Genomic DNA, 20,215 nt, shown 5'->3' with positions numbered 1-20,215 from the left:
TGCTGCACCCACCCATCACCATCACCATCACCATCACTGCGGTGAATCCAGGTTGCTGCACCCACCCATCACCATCACCATCACCATCACTGCGGTGAGTCCATGTTGCTGGACCCACTCATCACTATCACTGCAGTGAGTCCATGTTGCTGGGCCCACTCCTGAATATCACTGCGGTGAGTCCATGTTGGTGGGCCCACCCATCACTATCACTGCGGTGAGTCCATGTTGCTGGGCCCACTCATCACTATCACTGCAGTGGGTCCATGTTGCTGGGCCCAATAATCACCATCACCTCCGTGAGTCCACGTTGCTGGGCCCACTCATTACTATCACTGCAGTCAGTCCAGGTTGCTGGGCCCACTCAACACCACCACATCCGTGAGTCCATATTGCTGGGCCCACTCATGAAGATCACCGCAATGAGTCCATGTTGCTGGTCCCACCCATCACCGTCACTGCGTTGATTCCACATTGCTGGGCCCACTCATCACTATCACTGCGGTGAGTCCACATTGCTGGGCCCACTCATGACCATCACTGCGGTGACTCCATGTTGCCAGGCCCACTCATGACCATCACTGCGGTGAGTCCAGGTTGCTGTGCCCACCCATCACCATCACTTCAGTGACTCCATGTTATTGGGCCCACTCATCACTATCACTGCAGTGAGTCCACGTTGCTGGGCCCACTCATCACCATCACTGCGGTGACTCCATGTTGCTGGGCCCACTCATCACTATCACTGCAGTAAGTCCATGTTGCTGGGCCCACCCATCACCGTCACTGTGGTGAGACCATGTTGCTGCACCCACCCATCACCATCACCATCACTGCGGTGAGTCCATGTTGCTGCACACACCCATCACCATCACCATCACAGCGGTGAGTCCATTTTGCTGGGCCCACTCATCACCATCACAGCGGTGAGTCCATTTTGCTGGGTCCACTCATCACCGTCACTGCGGTGAGTCCATGTTGCTGCACCCACCAATCACCATCATCATCACTGCGGTGAGTCCATGTTGCTGGGCCCACTCATCACTATCACTGCGGTGAGTCCATGTTGCTGGGCCCACTACATCACTATCACTGCGGTGAGTCCATTTGCTGGACACACTCATCACTATCACTGCGGTGGGTCCACATTCCTAGGCCCACTCATCACCATCACTGCGGTGAGTCCATGTTGCTGGGTCCACCCTTCACCGTCACTGTGGTGAGTCCATGTTGCTGCACACACTCATCACCATCACCATCACAGCGGTGAGTCCATTTTGCTGGGCCCACTCATCACCATCACTGCGGTGAGTCCATGTTGCTGCACCCACCCATCACCATCACCATCACTGCGGTGAGTCCATGTTGCTGCACCCACCCATCACCATCATCATCACAGCGGTGAGTCCATTTTGCTGGGCCCACTCATCACCATCACTGCGGTGAGTCCATGTTGCGGCACCCACCCATCACCATCATCATCACTGCGGTGAGTCCACGTTGCTGTGCCCACTCATCACCATCACTGCGGTGATTCCATGTTGCTGGTCCCACACATCACTATCACTGCGGTGAGTCCACGTTGCTGTGCCCACTCATCACTATCACTGCGGTGAGTCCATATTGCTGCACCCTCCCATCACTATCACCATCACCATCACTGCGGTGAGTCCCTGTTGGTGCACCTACCCAGCACTATCACCATCACTGCAGTAAGTCCATGTTGCTGGGCCCACTCATCACCGTCACTGTGGTGAGTCCATGTTGCTGCACACACCCATCGCAATCACCATCGCAGCGGTGAGTCCATTTTGCTAGGCCCACTCATCACCATCACTGCGGTGAGTCCATGTTGCTGCACCCACCCATCACCATCATCATCACTGCGGTGAGTCCATGTTGCTGGGCCCACTCATCACCGTCACTGCGGTGAGTCCATGTTGCTGGGCCCACTCATCACTATCACTGCGGTGAGTCCATTTTGCTGGGCCCACTCATGAAGATCACCGCGATGTTGCTGTGTCCGCCCATCAGCGTCACTGCGTTGAGTCCACATTGCTGGGCCCACTCATCACCATCACTGCGGTGAGTCCATGTTGCTGAGCCCACACATCACTATCACTGCAGTGAGACCATGTTGCTGGGCCCACTCATGAATATCATTGCGGTGAGTCCTTGTTGCTGGCCCACTCATCACTATCACTGCGGTGAGTCCATGTTCCTAGGCCCACTCATCACTATCACTGCGTTGAATCCACGTTGCTGGGTTCACTCATCACCAACACTGCGGTGAGTCTATGTTGTTGGGCCCACTCATCACTATCACTGCGGTGAGTCCAAGTTCCCGGGCCCACTCACCATTATGACTATGGTGAGTCCATGTTGCTGGGCCCAGTCATCATTTTCACTGCTGTGAGTCCACGTTGCTGGGCCCACTCATCACCTTCACTGCGGTGAGTCCATGTTGCTGGGTCCACCCATCACCATCACTGCAGTGACTCTATGTTGCTGGGTCCACTCATCACTATCCCTGAAGTAAGTCCACGTTGCTGTGCCCACTCATCACCATCACTGCAGTGAGTCCATATTGCTGCACCCTGCCATCACTATCACCATCACCATCACTGCGGTGAGTCCCTGTTGGTGCACCTACCCAGCACTATCACCATCACTGCAGTAAGTCCATGTTGCTGGGCCCACCCTTCACCGTCACTGTGGTGAGTCCATGATGCTGCACCCACCCATCACCATTACCATCACTGCGGTGAGTCAATTCTGCTGGGCCCACTTATCATCATCACTGCGGTGAGTCCATTTTGCTGGGCCCACCCATCACCATCACTTCGGTGACTCCATGTTACTGGGCCCTCTCATCACTATCACTGCAGTGAGCCTACGTTGCTGGGCCCACTCACCACCATCACTGCGGTGAGTCCACGTTGCAGGGCCCACTCATCACTATCACTGCAGTAAGTCCATGTTGCTGGGCCCACCCATCACCGTCACTGCGGTGAGTCCATGTTGCTGCACCCACCCATCACCATCACCATCTCTGCGGTGAGTCAATTCTGCTGGGCCCACTTATCATCATCACTTCGGTGACTCCATGTTACTGGGCCCTCTCATCACTATCACTGCAGTGAGTCCACGTTGCAGGGCCCACTCATCACTATCACTGCTGTGCGTCCATGTTGCTGGGCCCACCCATAACTACCACTGCGGTGAGTCCATGTTGCTGGGCCCACGCATTAGCTTCACTGCGGTGAGTTCACTTAGGTGGGCCCACTCATCACTGTCACTGTGCTGAGTCCACGTTGCTGGGCCCCCCCATCACTATCACTGCGGTGAGTCGATGTTGCTGGGCCCACTATCACCATCACTTCGGTGAGTCCAGGTTGCTGGGTCATCAGCGCAATCACTATCACTGCAGTGAGTCCTTGTTGCTGGGCCCACTCATCACCGTCACTGCTGTGAGTCCTTGTTGCTGGGCCCACTCTTGAATATCACTGCGGTAGGTCCATGTTGGTGGGCCCACCCATCTCTATCACTGCGGTGAGTCCACGTTGATGGCCCACTCATCACTCTCAATGCAGTGAGTCCATGTTGCTGGGCCCACTCATCACCATCACTGCGGTGAGTCCATGTTGCTGGGCCCACGCATCACCATCACTGCGGTGAGTCCATGTTGCTGGGCCCACTCCTGAAGATCACTGCGGTGAGTCCATGTTGCTGGACCCACTCATCAACGTCACTATGGTGAATCCATGATGCTGGGCCCACTCATCAGTATCACTTTGGTGAGTCCATGTTGTTGGGCCCACTCATGAAGATCACTGCAGTGAATCCATGTTGCTGGACCCACTCATCACTGTCACTACGGTGAGTCCATGTTGCTGGGCCCACTATCACCATCAATTCAGTGAGACCACGTTGCTGGTCTCACTCATCACCGTCACTGCGGTGAGTCCATGTTGCTCGGCCCACTCATCACCCTCATTGCGGTGAGTCCATGTTGCTGGGCTCACCCATCACTCTCAATGCGGTGAGTCCACGTTGCGGGGCCAACTCATCACCATCGCTGCGGTGAGTCCATGTTGCTGGGCCCACTCTTCACCATCACTACGGTGAATCCATGTTGCTGACCCCTCTCATTCCTATCACTGCTGTGCGTCCACGTTGCTGGCCCACTCATCACTATCACTGCTGTGCGTCCACGTTGCTGGCCCACTCATCACTATCACTGCGGTGAGTCCACGTTGCTGACCCACTCATCACTATCATTGCCGTGAATCCATTTTGCTGGGCCTACTCATTCCTATCAATGCGGTGAGTCCATGTTGCTGGGCCCACTATCGCCATCACTGTGGTGAGTCCAGGTTGCTGCACCCACCCATCACCATCACCATCACCATCACTGCGGTGAGTCCATGTTGCTGGGCCCACTATCGCCATCACTGTGGTGAGTCCAGGTTGCTGCACCCACCCATCACCATCACCATCACCATCACTGCGGTGAGTCCAGGTTGCTGCACCCACCCATCACCATCACCATCACCATCACTGCGGTGAGTCCATGTTGCTGGGCCCACTCATCACTATCACTGCAGTGAGTCCATGTTGCTGGGCCCACTCTTCACCATTATTGCGGTGAGTCAATGTTGCTGGGCCCACTCCTGAATATCACTTCGGTAGGTCCATGTTGGTGGGCCCACCCATCACTATCACTGCAGTGAGTCCATGTTGCTGGGCCCACACATACCATCACTGCAGTGAGTCCATGTTTTTGGGCCCACCCATCACTGTCACTGCGGTGAGTCCACGTTGCTGGGCCCACTCATCACTATCGCTGCGGTGAGTCCACACTCCTGGGCACACCCATCACCATCACTGCGGTGAGTCCACGTTGCTAGACCCACTCATCACCGTCACTGCGATTAGTCCACATTGCTGGGCTCACTCATCACTATCACTGCTGTCACCAGGACTGAGCTCTTCACCGAGAGGTAAGTAACATAAAATAAAACAGAAAAATAAAAATGAGAGACGAGAAAGAGAGATGAATGTTGAAACGAAACGAAAAGTGGAGTTTGTGGGTGAGCTCAGAAGCCATATTGTGCAGCCATCTGCAACAACAAATGATGTGCCAGGAAAAGGGGATATACATCTTATAGAGAACTGGCAGCAGCTTCGTACCCATGCAATAAGTGTCACATAGAAAGCAGAGAAGTCAAGATGTGCTGACACGCAGCATAGAAGAAGGCTCTAAGGTTATTCAGCCCATCATGTCTGCAGTGGCACTGTGTGTGTGTGCTCTGCTCTGGATCCCATTCTTTCTTTTCTTGTCATGTGCATTGTTCCTTTGTGGATGATAATCTAATTCCCTCTCGGATATCTCAGTTGAACTTAGCTCCAACACAGTCTCAGGCAGCCCATCCCAGATCTTGTTTCTGATTTCCAGTATCTGCTGTTCTTTGATTGAGTTGTTGTAGCATTCCAGATCTTAACAACTCGCTGTGTTAAAGATTTTTCTCTTCATGCCTCCTAACTCCTCATGCCAATTACCATAAGGCTGTGCCTTCTCTCATTCAGTACTTCTACTAGTGGGAGCATTTTATCCATACCTGTCAAGATCTTGAATATCTCCATCAAATTCATGCTCTGCGTTCTGCTGGGTTTATGTTGGTTTGGTGGAGGAGAAGGCTGGAAAGGTAACATCTAAGTTCATCATGGGCCACATCATTCTGCATGTTGTTGATTCTTACCGTGTGATTTGTGGGCAATGTAACCCCACAGTCCTTTTTTTTAATTATGGACTGATGTTTACAGGAAAAGGTATTAAAGGAGCATTTTGATCGGGAATTTCAGAAAAAAAGGCAGACAAAAAATGCCTCATTCATTACAGCTGCCTTCGTAAACATGAGCAGTAAATACTTCGGCTGGTCTTAATTTAAAATACTGTGAGTGCAGTCATAAAGCATCACAATCTTTCTACTGTGACAACCCAGCGTTGTGGACTTTCTGTGGGGCTTCTCTTCCCACCTGAGAATTTTCACAAAAATCAAATACATAAGGCTCAGAAGAGTCTGCAGGAAAATCATGATTAGGTTATTGCAAAAGATTGCAATCTAGAAATTTGACTGGAGCCGTTTCCAATACCCGCCTGGCTTGATGACCCTGTCTCACACATGGAAATCCGAAGCCAGTTTGGAATTGGGTAACAGGTACTAAAGACACCTGAAAGGCACAACCCGATTTGATATTATGTGTCTTTCATTGGCTGTAAGATTTTGATCTTCAAAGTTCGGCCTTATTTTGCTCATGTCCTTCCAATGAAGGTAAAAGTATTTATAGAGCTCATGGCCAGCATTAGCTTGACTGGAAAAATGGCCTCCTTCTGCCCAGGAAGTATTTATTTCAACTTAGAATATACTGCCTTCACTGGTCACTGTGTAGTCTCTATATTGAGCGGATGTAATGCAGACTGGGTGGAACACCTATGTCCTCTCCACAAACACAGCCCCATTCTTTCAATCCTCCACTTTGCTTCTACTTTGGCTTTTCTAACCATGACCTGCTGCAGTGTTCCAACGAAGCTCAATGCTTGTTTGAGGAACAAAAGCTCATTTTTTGATTTAGCACTCCAGAGATGTCTGGACCCGGTACTGACTTAAGCAACTTTGAACCATAACCTCTGGCATTCCCCGTTTCATCTACGTCCTTTCATTTTCTTTCCATTTTGTTTGGCAGGTTGCCCTTTTCCTTTTCTTTATTGATTTACCCGATGCAGTAAAATGGTTTTTTTTAATGCCTCAGTTGAACATAGCTATTGTTTCCTCACTATATCAATTACTACTCTTTTTGGCTGTTACATCATGACCCTTCTGATATTTAATTCCTATTGACCTGCACCTTATCACAATCTCTTTTATCAGAAAGTAAAGCAAAGAACTGCAGATGTTGAAGATCTAAAACAGAACCAGATATTGCTGGTGATATGTTCAGTTGAAGAGTCACCAAATCCAAAACAGTCACTCTGCTGTCTTCCCACAGATGTTGCCAGACTTGATGAGTTTTTCCATCATTTTCCATTTTGTTTCAGATTTCCAGCATCTGCAGTTCTTTATTTTATTATCTCTGATTAAATCCCTTTTGTTTGATTCCTGGTTATAACAGAGTTTGAATTGTTACAAATTGCACTTTCATGGTTTTTGTTTTCAATCTAGCATGCACCTGATCAGTTGTGAAAGTATATAACTAAATAAGAAGTTTTGAGTTTACAAAAAATAATTAGACTAATTGTAAACTCATTCAAGTTTAAAATTTAAACCTGTCCCGAATCTCACAACATAACGACAGTAGCATAAAGAACAAGTCATTTTGTGGAAGATGGAATTGGAAAATAGCTAAAATCTATCAGGTAAAAAGAACGATATGTCCCAAGGTTCCTTTTATGGTATTGAACCTCATTGATGCTGTAGCCAATGTAAGATGGTTGTTCTACTGGAGATAGTTTCTTTTAATCCCTAATATATCCTTTTCCAGTGTATGTGCAATGGTAATTGAAGTTATTTTTAATTTTTAAATTATTTATCTCTGTAATATGTTCCAACTTATAGTCAAGATATGGTCTGAGCTTGAAGAAAAAGCATTATTGTTATTATTCCATACTGCCGGTCTTCTTGACGTTATACTACTCTGTAGCAATTAAGATTATAAGCATAGCTTTTCACACAGGAAAATTTCAGTCATATGATTTAAGTTGATTTATTGTAGTCACATGTACCATCTTCAGTGAAAAGTTTTGTTTTGTGAGCAGTGCAGGAAGATCAAAACAAACAAGGACAAACAGGTCATAGGGTGCTCAGACAGAGTGAGGCACACAGGTTAAAACTGCGCAGGAGGAAAACAATGCAAGATCACCATGAGCAAGAGCGACATTATTTGAAGCTGAAGAGATCCATTCAGCAGTCTAGCAATAGCAGGGAAGAAGCTGTTCTTGAATCTGTTGGTATGTGTGTTTAAGCTTCTGTATCTTCTGTCTGATGGAAGATATTGGAAGAGAGTATTACCAGGTGGGAAAGGTCTTTGCTGTTGGCAGTGTTTCCATGGCAATGAGAAGTATAGATGATGTACGTGGATGGGGAGTTTGGCTTGCATGAAGGTCTGGGCTGTGCACACAACTTTCTGTAGTTTTGTATGGTCTTGAGCAGAGCAGTTGCTACATCAAGCCATTATGCAAGTGGGTAGAATGCTTTCTATGGTGCATCTGTAGTAGTTAGCGAGGTTCCCTACAGACTTGCCAAATTTCCTATGCCTCCTGAGGAAGAAGAGGCAATGTTGTGCCTTCTTGACCATCGCGTCTATGTGGGTGGTCTAGGTCAGATTGTTGGTGATCATCACTCCCAGAAATTTGACACTGTGTCCCTTCTCCAACTCAGCTCCACTGATGTAGAGAAGGGCTTGTCCTCTTCCTTTCCTCCTGAAGTCAGTGGTCAGTTCTTTAGTTTTTCTGACATTGAAGGAAAGGTTATTATCATTGCACCACAACACGAAGCATTCTATTTCCTTTGTGATTCTGATTTGTCATTGTTTAATATCTGGCCTACAACGGTGATGTCGTCAGCAAACTTGTGGATAGAGATCAAACAAAATTTCACCACACAGTCATGAGTGTAGAGGGAGTACAATAGGGGGCTGCAGCCCTGGGGTCTCCAGTGTTGAGTGCTATTATGGAGGAGGTGCATTGTCTATTTTCACTGATTGCGGTCTGTGGGCTGGAAACCAGGGATCCAGTTACAGAAGGTGGAGTCAAGGCCTGGGTGCTAGCTGGCTATTGGTACTCAATCCATGTTTTGATGAGTTTTGATCTCCTATTGTCAAAGCTATCAAAATGTCATTGTAATAGATGATATCAGCATCCTTTTACACATTACAATAGTTTCCTTTGCCTCTGCCAGTTTCTTTGAATTGGGTGATTATTGGTCATTGTCCACATAGGTCCATAAGTTCATAAGATATAGGAGCAGAATTAGGCCATTCGGCCCATCAAGTCTGCTCTGCCATTCGATCATGGCTGATATGCCCCTCACCCCCATTTTCCTGCCTTCTCTCCATATCCCTTCAACCCATTACCAATTAAAAATCTGTCTAACTTCTCCTTAAATTTCCTCACTGTCCCAGCATCCACTCACTTTGCAGTAGTGAATTCCACAGATTCCCAAGCTTTTGGGAGAAGTAGTTTCTTCTCAACTCTGTTTTAAATTTGCTACTCCTTATCCTAAGATTATGACCTCTCACCCTAGAATGTCCCACAAGATGAACCATCCACTCCATGGCTATTTTATCCACACCTTTTTATCATTTTGAATACCTCAATTTGATCTCCCTTTAGTCTTCTAAATTCCAGAGAGTACAGGCCGAAACTGTTCAATCTCTTTTCATTCGCCAAACCCCTCATCTCTGGGATGAATCTCATGAACCTCCTCTACACGGCATCCAATGCCACTGCATCCTTCCTCAAATAAAGGGACCAAAACCATGCACAATATTCCAGGTGGGGTCTCACTTGTATACCTGCAATATAACTTCTTTATTTTATATTCTATTCTTTTAGCTATAAAAGGCAACATTCCATTTGCTTTCTTTATTGTCTGCTCACCTCACACTTATCCATGTTAAACTCCATCTGCCACCTTTTGGTCCATTCTCCTAACCTGTCTATATCCATTTGAAAGGTTCTTATTTCCTCATTGCAATTTTCTGTCCAGTATATTTTTGTATCATTTGGAAATCTGGCCATAGATCCTTCTATCCCTGTTAATGTAGATTGTAAATACATGGGATCCAAGGACCGAACTCTGTGGCATCCCACTAGTTACATATTGCCATCCAGAAAAAAAAACACGTATCCCAACTCTTGATTTCTGTCATCAGCCAGTCACCTATCCAAGCTAACAAGTTACCCCTAATCCCATATGATCCAACCTTGTGAATTAACCTTTTGTATGGCACCTTATCAAATGCCTTCCAGAAGTCCAGATATATTACATCTACAGCATCCCCATTACCTACTTTGCTTGTTACATCTTTGAAGAACTCTAGCAAATTAGTCAAACATGATTTGCCCTTCATACAACCATGCTGACTCTGATGGATAGTGTTTTGACTTTCCAAATGTCCTGATGTTGCTTCCTTGATAATTGATTCTCACACTTTCCCAACAACAGGCGTTAAACTAACTGGTCCATAATTTCCCACATTTTGCCTCCTTTCCTTTTTGACATTAGCATTTTTCAAATCCACTAAAGCCTTTCCCATGTCCAGGGATTTTTGGAATATTGTAACCAATGTATCCACTATCTCTGCTGCCACTTCCCTTAATAACCTAGGATGTCGGCCATCAGGCCCAAGGGACTTGTCTGCTCTCAATCCTAGTGGTTTGCTGAGTACTTTTTTGCTAGTGATGTTGATTGTTCTAAGTTCTACCCTTTTTATAGTCTTTGATTTGTCTATTCCAATAGGAATGGTGCCATTGTCCTCCACCATGAAAACTGATTCAAAGTATTGATTTAGCCATCTCAGTGTTCCTCACTATTTACTCTGTTAAAACATAATTTAAATAATGGTAAATATGAATCTCTACAAGGAAACTGTCTGGAGATGTCTCATTTTAATCTGTTTCAGAGGTTTTTAGAGACTTGGTTCCCTTTCTCTTTTCATTTCCATATTCCCTGGACCTTACTGTTTAAGGTGGATACTCAGTTCCTGATGTATTTCCCTTCAACTAAGTGATGCATCAACCTTACTTACTCCCAGCCTGTTTGAGAATCTCCCTTTCCCCGTTTCAATCTGATTTGCAACTGTCTGCTAACCAGATTTCTGGCTCTCCTGTTTTGTTATTTTTAATTGTTTTTAATCCTAACATGCCCTTCCTTATCCTGTTCTATTTCTACTGGCCTGGTTTTGGCCTTTTTGATTTCTTGGGTTCTGTTCTCACCCTGTCCGATTCTGCTAGCCTGCCTTTCTATGATCAAAGTGAGCAACTTCACACTTTCTCACTTTATACTCTATCTGCTGCCTGATGACCTCTCATTTAAGCCGTCTATATCCCTTTGCAACTTTTTAGTATCCTCAGAGCTGATGTTCCCACCTAAGTTTGTTTCATTAGAAAACTTAGATACATTACTTTTTGACTCTTTGTTTAAGTGATTAATATAGTTTGGAGGCCCTAGCACTGGTCTGTGTGACGTTCAACCAATCACAGTGTGTATCAAGTTAAAAATGCCCAATTTATCCCTAATTCATTCATCCTAGTTATTAAGCAATCATCTAATCATGTTAAGATAGCAACCCTAGCTCCATGAGCCCTTATTTTGTATCTCAGCTATTCCCTTTCATGAAACTACATTGTTGTAATTGTACTATGCTTTCCTAAGTGTCTGTTATGGCTGCCTTAGTAACAGATTCTAACATTTTCCCACTGACTAATGTCAGGCTAACTAGCCGTAAGTTTTCAGCTTCCTCTCTCTCTCCTTTCTTCAACAGCAGTGTCATACTTGTTAACTTGCAATCTTCTGGGAGCATTCCAGAATCTAGGAAATTATGGAAAATCATTGTCAGTGCATCCACTATTTCTTTGAGAATCCGAGGGTCTAGGCATCAGGTTCCGGAGGATTTGTTGGATTTTTGTTCCTTGAGTTTTTCCAGTTCTTCTTCTCTGTTCTTATTATTCATGTTGATTTCCTCACTCTTCATTACTCTTTATGTCTGGCGTCTTCTGTCTTCCACTGTGAAGACACAGACAAAATACCTGTTCAATGCCTCTACCATTTCCTCGTTCACCATGATACTTTCTCCTGTCTATACTTTTAAGGGACCAATGTTTATTTTAGCTACCCTTTTGTTTTTTAGGTCATTGTAAAAGCTGCACATCTACCATTACATTCCTGACTTGTGTACTCTCTAATCCTTTTTTCTCCTTTTTATTACTTATAGGTGACTCTTCACTAAAATATTCCCAATCCCTAGGCTTACTGGTATGATTTAAACACAGCACCAGTAAGGAAATTCTAATTGACTCCCATTTCCCAAGTTATGGAACAACATATCTCCCAAAGTTCAATTCAGCAATCCCAGTGTTAAGTGGTTGACAAGTTGTTAAGATGCTTTGGTGAAATCCCAAATTGCCTTCTTGCCGACTTCTTGGAGCCTTTGAGATCTTGACAAGAAAAGTAACAAATCCAAATGAAATTGAGAAATAATTCTATAGATCAGCAGTGTAACATTTGATGAAGGTGAATAATTTTTTTTATTCACTTGTGGAATGTGAGCAACACTGGCTGGGCAGCATTTATTGCCCGTCCCTAATTTCCCCTGAGAACGTGCTGGTGAGCTACCTTCTTGAACCACTGCTGGCTTGCAGTCTAGATTTTGGGTTTTAAAATAGTGACGTATGGGTATTGATTACCTTTGCAAAGAGATTTTAACAAAAACTTGGTCAGGTAGTTGAACATACATGTAAGAGGAGGTCGCTCATCCCATTGAGCCTGTTCCACCATTAAATAAGGTCACTGCTGAGCTGATTTTAACCTCCCTGCATATCTCCATTGTCTTTCCAAAACAGTGACATAATCCAGTATATGTTCGAAAGCAGGGACCAGTTGAAGTGTTAGTGTAAAGTTGTTTCTATTTGGACAGTTTATGACAAGTGCAATAAACTTTAATGTAGGGATGAGCAATAAGTTCGCAGATGATGCAAAAATTGGTGGGGTGGTAGATAGTGAGGACAGTAGCCTCAGACTACAAGAAGATATCAATGGGCTGGTCAGATAAGCTGATCGATGGTAAATAGAATTCAATCAGATAAATGTGAGGTGATGCTCAAGGCAAGGGAATAGAAGATGAAAAGTAGAACCCGAGGAAGCACTAAAGATCAGAAGGACCTTAGTGGGCATGTACACCAGTCCCTTAAGGTATCAGGACAGGAGGATAAAGTGGCTAAGAAGGCTTATGGTATACTTGCCATTATTAGTAAAGGCATAGATTTTAAAGGCAGGTAAATTATGCTAGAAGCAAAACCAGAAATTGCTGCAAACGTTCAACAGGTCTGGCAGCATCTGTGGAGAGAAATCAGAGTTCGGGTCCCATGAGGAAGGAAGGGTCTGAGAAAGAGTTACAAAACGTTAACTCTGATTTCTCTCCATAGATGCTGCCAGACCTACTGAGCTTTTACAGCAATTTCTGTTTTGCTTCTGATTTACAGCATCCATAGTTCTTTCGGTTTTATTTAGGTTACGCTAGAACTGTATCAAATATTGGCTAGGCCACAGCTGATATTGTGTGCAGCTTTGGAATCCGTATTATTAACAAAGATGTGATCGCCCTGGAAAGGATGCAGAGGAGATTTACCTTCATGTCACCAGGGTTAGATAATTCCAGTTATGAGGAGCGATTGGACAGACAGGGGCTGTTTTCCTTAGAGTAGAGGAGATTGAGAGGCGACATGACTGAGATGGATAACATTAAAATAGAATAGATAGGGTGGATAGGAAGAATTATTTTTCTCTTGTTGGAAGGATCAATGACCAGGGCCCATAGATTTAATGTAAAGGGCAGAAGGTTTAGAGGAGATGTGAGAGTAAAAAGCGTTTTCACCAACAGGATGGTGGGAATCTGGAACTCACTGCCTGCCAGGGTGGTAAAGGCAGAAACCCTCGTAATACTTAAAAAGTAGTTAGTTGTGCTTTTGAGATACCAAAGCATACAAGGCCAAGTTTTGGGCAATGAGACTAGGATAGTTAGGTGGTTATTTCTGACCAGCGCAGATGCAATGGGCTGAAGGGCCTTTTTGTGCTGTACATCTCTATGAATCTTTGAGTCTATTAGTTTTGATTCCAGACAATTGGAATGATCTTAGCTTTAAAAACCCAGAGATTGAAGGTTTTTACATTAGTTTAGAGGACATTTAACAGGCACCTGAAGCAAATATGGACCCTCTCTGAGAAAGGTCAGCCTACTATAGAAAGGATAATAGTAAACTAGAAAGAGTACAGAAAAGATTTACTCGGATGTGACCTGGACTGGAAGGTTTGAGTTATAAGGAGAGGGTGTATAGGCTGAGACTTGTCCTGGAGTGTAGGAGATAGAGGGGTGAACTCATAGAGATCTATAAAATCATGAGGGGCATAGATAAGGTAGGGGAATCTAAAACTAAAGGGCATTGGTTTAAGGTGAGAGGGGAGAGATACAAAAGGGCTCAGAAGGACAATATTTTCATGCAAACGGTGGTGAATGTCTGGAATGGGCTGCTGGAGCTAGTGATGGAAGTGAGTATAATTTTGTCACTTAAGAAACACTTAGACAGATATGTAGATGGGATAGGTATGGAGGGATATGGATAAAACACAGGCAAATGGGACTGGTTTCATTTTGGAAACTGGCAATGTTGGCAAGTTGGGCCAAACTACCTGTTTCCATGCTGTAGACATCTCTGACTGTAAAGAAAATTTCATAACAGTTAAAGGATCAAATTATTTCAGGAGAAAAAAATTAGATTTCATAAGACTGGGATGTATATAGTTATAAATCTACAGGCTGTCAAAAGCTATGAAAGTCCAATCTCTCAGTTTTGTGAATACTCATGCAAAAAGGCTCCACAGTTTATAGGGCAGAACTTGGGGAGAAACGTATGTTAAACATATAGACTTGATAGAGAGGTGTAATTTCTCTGTATTTGTGACATCGTAAAGTGATGATGTTGGGGAATAGTTTGAAATTGTATTTTAAGATTTCTCTAACTCTGTGCTATATCTGGATGGCATGCCTCATTTGATATTTGTTTTTGTATTTTGCATAGCAAATTTCTGTTGTTAAAAATATTCTGTGACTTCATGGAATGATTTTTCAGTGAATGGCCACATTATTAAATAATTTCTTTATAAAAAAAACAAATGATGTATTAAGCCAATTTTCTTTCTACGATCTGACTTGTTCAGTTGTCCATCAGTTTTGATGATAGCAGTTGATTGACAGATCAGCCTCTGATGATGGAGTGAAGCAGATAGATGACGAGCATGAATCTGTCATTAACAGAATGAAACACTTATTTTGGTGAATCTGTGAATTTTGGCAAGAGATTTGGAAAGGGCAAAGAGAATTTTGAAAGTAATTTATTAGGACTTGGGCATCCTATGGAGTTCAGTGATTATAGGTGTTATTGGACAATTAGAGGCTACTGAATTAGCTCAGAGAAAGTACAAAGCCAGCAAGGCCAGCATTCCACAAAGTAGGAATGACGTTTTCAGACTGGTTGGGGGATTAATGTGGGAGACGATGTTAGACATCAAGGAGAGCAGTCTTGCCAATGGACCAATTACAACCTATAACTCAGAGTTAAACTTAATGCTAGGGTTATGTACCACTTCACTCTGGTTCAGCCAGAGAATCAGACAGGAATGCTAATGGAGCTGGACCCAGGAACACATGAATTCTGATGAGAGTCAAACAGGATGGCTTCACATGTGCCAACTTGAAGTTGTAAGAAGTTTGTATTATTTCAGGACCTTCAGAACAAGAATGGAAAGCAAATAAAACTGATGAGAAAGAAACTAGAATCATGGCTTAACTTTACAACAAATTAGGAAATCAAATATGCCTGAGGTTTCTATGCAAGTTCTGCTGGTCTAATTGTTGGACTCAGATGTAGTGATTTGATTTCATTTGTATATTGTCATGTGTACTTTGTTACAAAATATGGTGAAAGTGTTGTATACTGTCACGACTCTTCTGCCATCTTAAAACACAAAAAAAACCAAAACATAGTATATGCAGGCAGAAAAGTACAAAAATAAAGGAAATGTGTTCAACTTCACAGTCCTTCTTGTTAAGTGCTCCACCATGGGCCATGGGACTGGTGGCCAGGTTCAAGTCCCCTTTGCCAGGCCGCGGCTGGAATGAAAGTCACCACTTTTCAGTGCCATCTTACCTCCACTAAAGCCCTTGCCACTGAGTCCTCATTGATCCTCACCAAAGCAAACACTGCTGATACTGCTGGATGCCGCACTGACCCAAACTTGACTCCGTCGCTGCCATGAGTCTGCTTCAGGCCTACCTCACCAATGCGACCACTGCTGATGCTACCAGGTCTTGTACTGGGCCCAAACCCACCTGCACTGCCGCCTCCATGAATCCGCAATGTGACGCAGACACATACGCATCTCTGACATCACCGTCATGACTCTGCACTGCTGGGCCCACTCACTGATTCCATTGCCACAACTGAGCTCTTCAATAAGAAGTAAATAAAGTGAAACAGAGGAGAAAAAAGAAAAGAGAGAGAAAGAAAAGAAACATGAAGAAAAGCAGATGGAGTGGACAGGTCCTGGGCTCAGAAGCCCTACTCCACTGCCATTTTACTGGAAGTGAGGTAACTGAGCAATAATCTGTAGTTGGAAAAGCTTAGCTTTTCTGAGGATTGGCACAAATGGCTAAAGATTGGCACAAATGGCCTCACCTTCATCCCCTACGCTCTCGGATTAATGAGTTCAACACACGGCGTGACATTGAACAATTCTTCCGCTTCCTCCGCCTCTGCGCCTATATCTTCAACCAAGACTCTCGTCCACCCTCTGACGACCCCTTCTCCCGCCTCCAACACATCCCATCCACCTGGACACCCCGTGTTGGCCTCTTACCCGCCCTCGATCTCTTCATAGCCAACTGCCGCCGCGACATTAACCGCCTCAACCTCTCCACCCCTCTCACCCACTCCAACCTCTCACCCTCGGAACGTGCAGCCCTCCACTCCCTCCGTTCCAACCCCAACCTCACTATCAAACCAGCAGACAAGGGAGGCGCGGTAGTAGTTTGGCGCACTGACCTTTATACCGCTGAGGCTAAACGCCAGCTCGCGGACACCTCCTCCTACTGCCCCCTTGCCCCCACCTCCCACCACCAAACCATCATCTCCCAGACCATCCATAACCTCATCACCTCAGGGATCTCCCATCCACCGCCTCCAACCTCATAGTCCCACAACCCCGCACCGCCCGTTTCTACCTCCTGCCCAAAATCCACAAACCTGACTGCCCCGGCCGACCCATTGTCTCAGCCTGCTCCTGCCCCACCGAACTTATCTCTGCATACCTCAACACGATCGTGTCCCCATTAGTCCAAGAACTCCCCACCTACATTCGCGACACCACCCACGCCCTCCACCTCCTCCAAGATTTTCGCTTCCTCGGTCCCCAACGCCTTATCTTCACCATGGACATCCAGTTCCTGTACATCTCCATCCCCATCACGAAGGACTCAAAGCCCTCTGCTTCTTCCTTTCCCGCCGTACCAACCAGTACCCTTCCACTGACACCCTCCTTCGACTGACTGAACTTGTCCTCACTCTGAACAACTTCTCTTTCCAATCCTCCCACTTCCTCCGAACCAAAGGAGTAGCCATGGGCACCCGCATAGGCCCCAGCCATGCCTGCCTCTTTGGAGGATATGTGGAACAGTCCATCTTCCGCAGCTACACTGGCACCACCCCCCACCTTTTCCTCCACTACATCGATGACTGTATCGGCGCTACCTCGTGCTCCCACGAGGAGGTTGAACAGTTCATCCACTTTACCAACACCTTCCACCCCGACCTCAAATTCACCTGGACCGTCTCAGACTCCTCCCTCCCCTTCCTAGACCTTTCTATTTCTATACTGGATTAGTGGTGCTGGAAGAGCACAGCAGTTCAGGCAGCATCCAACAAGCAGTGAAATCGACGTTTCGGGCAAAAGCCCTTCAGCAGGAATAAAGGCTATCTCTGGCGACCGAATCAACACGGACATTTACTATAAACCAACCGACTCCCACAGCTACCTAGCCTACACCTCTTCCCACCCTGCCCCCTGTAAAAATGCCATCCCATATTCCCAATTCCTTCGTCTCCGCCACATCTGCTCCCAGGAGGACCAGTTCCAAAACCGTACAACCCAGATGGCCTCCTTCTTCAAGGACCGCAACATCCCCCCAGACGTGGTCAACGATGCCCTCCACCGCATCTCTTCCACTTCCCGCTCCTCCGCCCTTGAGCCCCACCCCTCCAACCGCCACTAGGACAGAACCCCACTGGTCCTCACCTACCACCCCACCAACCTCCTTGTGCAGCGTATCATCCGCCGTCATTTCCGCCACCTCCAAACGGACCCCACCACCAGGGATATATTTCACTTCCCTCCCCTATCAGTGTTCCTAAAAGACCACTCCCTCTTTTACTCCCTCGTTAGGTCCACACCCCCCACCAACCCAACCTCCACTCCCGGCACCTTCCCCTGCAACCACAAGAAATGTAAAACTTGCGCCCACACCTCCCCCCTCACTTCCCTCCAAGGCCCCAAGGGATACTTCCATATCCGCCACAAATTCACCTGCACCTCCACACACATCATCTATTGCATCTGCTGCACCCGATGTGGCCTCCTCTATATTGGGGAGACAGGCCGCCTACTGGTGGAACGTTTCAGAGAACACCTCTCGGACACCCAGACCAACCAACCCAACCACCCCATAGCTCAACACTTCAACTCCCCCTCCCACTCCACCAAGGACATGCAGGCCCTTGGACTCCTCCATCGCCAGACCATAGCAACATGATGGTTGGAGGAAGAGCGCCTCATCTTCTGCCTCGAACCCTCCAACCACAAGGGATGAACTCCGATTTCTCCAGTTTCCTCATTTCCCCTCCCCCCACCTTGTCTCAGTCAAATCCCTCGAACTCAGCACCGCCTTCCTAACCTGCAATCTTCTTCCTGACCTCTCCGCCCCCACCCCACTCCGGCCTATCACTCTCACCTTGACCTCCTTCCACCTATCACATTTCCAACGCCCCTCCCCCAAGTCCCTCCTCCCTACCTTTTATCTTAGCCTGCTGGACACACTTTCCTCATTCCTGAAGAAGGGCTTATGCCCGAAACGTCGGTTCTCCTGTTCCTTGGATGCTGCCTGACCTGCTACGCTTATCCAGCAACACATTTTCAGCACAAATGGCTAAAGCCAGCCAGAACTCTCTCCCCAATAGTTTCCTCTGATATAGAGTCAGCTTTGATTCCATATGACATCTCTCAGTTTGGAATTGGAACATTGTAGTTTCAATTTCTACTTGAACACAAAACTGCATTTGGTACTGAGGGACCTCTACACTGTTGGAATTCTTATCCTTCAGATGAAATGTTAAAATGTGAGGACTTAAAAGAACATGTGACAGTATTTCAAAGGAAAACAATGGAGTTCCCTGAAGTGTTCTGCCCAGCATTCTGCCCTTAAACAGCATCACACAAATGGAATATCAGATCATTCTCACATTCTAGTTCATGGAACCTGTGTGTAAATTGGATGCCATATTTCCTGTACTACAATGCTCATGACATTCAAAACGTGAATTGGTTGTAAAACAATTAGAAATATTCTTAGCTCATGAAAGGTGCTGTATAATTAGATATTCTTTCTTTTTGATGTCATAGAAGATCAGACCAACTCTGTGAAAATTCCTAATTATTATAGTGAGACCTGAGAAATTCATATTTCCTGCATAAAATGTAATGGAGGCAGTGACATTGAATCTTTTTAAGGCTGAATTAGATTCTTGATTGACAAGGGAGCCTAAAGGGAATGGGATAGACAGGACAGTAGATGCCCATGTCCCGATCACAGTCAACATCAGCCATGATTTTATCATATGGCAGAGCAGGCTGAATGACTCACTCCTGCTCCTCTTAATTCATTCCATACGTAAATGTATTTGGGGCAGATGTATATTCTGGAGAATATCATTGGTGGAACTCCTACTTGCAACCTGACAAAGCATCTTCTGAGGTGGTAATGGGCTTTTTAGATTGATTCAGCATTTAATACCACTAATGTGGGATGTGGATGGTAAGAATTGATAGCAGTTACAAAACACAAAATGAGGGAGTCAATGCTGCAACATGTAAACCCAAAATTAAATGCAACACGCCTCCTTTGCAAAAACATTACTGTCAACCTCGGGCTCTAAAGCAACTGGAGACAGATTAGAACAGTTGTAACGTGAGGTCCCATAATGAAGGAAATTGCGTATTAAGCCTGGTTGTGGCTAGACTATATAATAGAGCAGTTGTGTGGACATGAGCCTTTAATTAAGGCAATAATTAACATAGTTGAGGGCCTCCTGACATTATGAGATAATAATCTC

General features: G+C 45.7%; 1 long non-coding RNA gene across 1 annotated transcript in view; it reads right to left on the bottom strand.

The window, feature by feature from the left end:
- Positions 1-11,274: 11,274 nt before the first annotated feature.
- The window catches only part of LOC140480504 (uncharacterized), a 232,971-nt gene continuing 224,030 nt past the window's right edge, over positions 11,275-20,215 (bottom strand). Inside the window, exon 5 of the long non-coding RNA XR_011961318.1 lies at positions 11,275-11,786. This is a non-coding gene — a long non-coding RNA (uncharacterized lncRNA). The remainder of the gene's footprint in view (positions 11,787-20,215) is intronic.

This window comes from Chiloscyllium punctatum, chromosome 1, assembly GCF_047496795.1.
Source record: "Chiloscyllium punctatum isolate Juve2018m chromosome 1, sChiPun1.3, whole genome shotgun sequence".
In the NCBI taxonomy this organism is placed as follows: Eukaryota; Metazoa; Chordata; class Chondrichthyes; order Orectolobiformes; family Hemiscylliidae; genus Chiloscyllium; species Chiloscyllium punctatum.
Note: the sequence above shows the minus strand (reverse complement) of the source record. Positions and strands in the feature narration are given on the sequence as shown.